Source organism: Acanthochromis polyacanthus, chromosome 1 (genome assembly GCF_021347895.1).
Source record: "Acanthochromis polyacanthus isolate Apoly-LR-REF ecotype Palm Island chromosome 1, KAUST_Apoly_ChrSc, whole genome shotgun sequence".
NCBI classification, from domain to species: Eukaryota; Metazoa; Chordata; class Actinopteri; family Pomacentridae; genus Acanthochromis; species Acanthochromis polyacanthus.
In genome coordinates this window covers 7044295-7046742 of record NC_067113.1, presented here as the reverse complement: position 1 = coordinate 7046742, position 2448 = coordinate 7044295, and the positions used below count along the sequence as shown (strand labels likewise).

The 2448-nt window shown below is 32.9% G+C and overlaps 1 long non-coding RNA gene across 1 annotated transcript; it reads right to left on the bottom strand.

Annotated features, from left to right (window-relative positions):
- Nucleotides 1–469: 469 nt before the first annotated feature.
- LOC127534068 (uncharacterized) lies at nucleotides 470–2055 on the bottom strand. The gene is made up of 3 exons (XR_007942015.1): nucleotides 1715–2055; nucleotides 878–986; nucleotides 470–718 (listed from the first exon to the last, which is right to left on the bottom strand). It is a non-coding gene; the product is annotated as an uncharacterized LOC127534068 (long non-coding RNA).
- Between the last annotated feature and the right edge of the window lie 393 nt (nucleotides 2056–2448).

The window sequence follows — 2448 nt, the reverse complement described above, 5'->3', positions numbered from 1 at the left end:
TTTTTATTGTGACATACCCTCCACTGTTGTTAGCTTTTGATTCAATAATTTTTTTGAGATGAGGAAATCACTATTGCATGTTTCTAGTTAAATACCCTACTTTTATGATATATCACTACAGCGTGCACTTTTTATATTTTCCATCAATTTCACCCAAAAGTTGAATAACTACTTGTGAGCAGTGTATGTAGACACATAATAGAAGCACATTTCAATAATATGTCTGCTGCAGTAGTGCAGTTTATCTACCTAGATTGGTGTAACAGTAAAAAAAACAACAATATATGCTACTGATGTTTCTGACTAAAATCTGCTTGAAAAGCACAACTGCTTATCTGTCAAAATGTGTGTAACAAAAGTGTGCACTGAACACTGAATAAAGTCTCTGTAGATTATAGACAAAATTTGCATCTCTCATCACAAATTTCTGTTCATTCATCCAAAGTGCATGAGTAAAATACAAAACAGGTGAAGTACTAAAAAAGATTTATTTTCTAGAAAAGCCAATAGTCAACAATGCAGTTTAATTCTGGGACAGTTGCTCCAGCACCGACACCATGCGTCCCATCAGTGCAACCAAGGTTTTCATTCATCTTCTGGATGTTCTGGAGCATGGCAGAGGTCACGTCTTGGTGTCTTCCGATCTGTTCCAAGAACCGTTCCTCTGACCTCTCCAGATACTGCAGAGGATCCACAGCAGCTTCCTGGTTCCCTTTTCCTGCATAAAAGCACCAAAAAGTACGAGTTGTCAGTAATTATTTTCTATTTTCATAAACACAGTTAACTTAAAGTAAATGTTCTATTTTGTGATTTTAGGATGGGTCAAAAGATAACATACTGATCATGTTGATGTCTGCATAGTCTAAACAGATCTTACTTGATTTGGTCTGTAGAGAGGAGGACAGCGTGGAGGAGCTGCAAGACGGAACCAGTAAGCTGCAGACTAGTGCTCCTGGTAACTGGACCTCATCATCCAAGGCCGACAACTAAATAAAATGAACAAGACATGCTGTTGATAGCATCTGTAATACAAATGATTTTATCCATTAACTGATTTATTGCTTTGTCCATACAATGTTAGAAAGTCTTACAAATAATACCTGTAATAATTTCCAACAGTGATAAATGCCTTGTTTTATTTTACAACAAAAAACACCAAAAGCATCTGTGTATAAGAAATCAGTGCATTGGATTTCCACATCTGCAAAGCTAGAAAATCACACATCAGAATTGTACCTTGAAATTATGAAAATAGCTGCAGATTACCAGTACTCTTTACTTCATTGTGTTAACTTGATCATTTGAATCAGTTTTTTAGACTTGTATTACTGATACGAAACATAATCAACACATAAATTAAAATGTGTTCGCAAAGAGTTCACTGGTTCTTCAAGGGAAATTTCAATGATAACCATATAGTTCAGTAATATGATTAATGGGTCATTGTGTAACAGCGTGGGAGGTTCTGAATACAGGTCTTGGACTGAAATATTGCTGCTGCTTTCCTCCGGTTTTATAAGGAGTTGTTTCATAGCTTGTTAGCTTACCAGCGGCTAACTGGCTGGCAAACAATAGTTGAACGCCAACCTCTAATCACTGATCCGGTGTCCGGACCGCGTTAGCTGGCGGAACGTTCATAATACTGATGTGGGACTGTTGTAGCTAGCGTATTCATAGTAGGATAACAGCAGGATGTTGGAGAAATAAAACTTACCATTATCAGGATCGCTGGTCTGCATGGCAGACTCTTAGCGCATCGCACTGCTTGAATGTCTGTGTGTTTCAGGCCGATTTTAAAATAAAACTCAATAAAATTCTCGTCCGGGTGAGTGTCCTTCGTTGTCGCTTCGCCATACGGACATGTCCCTTCCGGGGCTCGGTAGGAAAAAAAGATTTGATATATATATAATGAAAGTTGATATATATATATAATGAAAGTCGATATATATATAATGAAACTTGATATATATATAATGAAAGTTGATATATATATATAATGAAACTTGATATATATATAATGAAAGTTGATATATATATAGTGAAAGTCGATATATATATATAATGAAAGTCGATATATATATATATAATGAAAGTCGAGATATATATATAATGAAAGTTGATATATATATAATGAAAGTCGATATATATATAATGAAAGTTGATATATATATAATGAAAGTTGATATATATATATATATATATCAAGTTTCATTATATATATATCAAGTTTCATTATATATATATCAAGTTTCATTATATATATATCGACTTTCATTATATATATATCAAGTTTCATTATATATATATCAAGTTTCATTATATATATATCGACTTTCATTATATATATATCAAGTTTCATTATATATATATCAAGTTTCATTATATATATATCGACTTTCATTATATATATATCAAGTTTCATTATATATATATCAAGTTTCATTATAT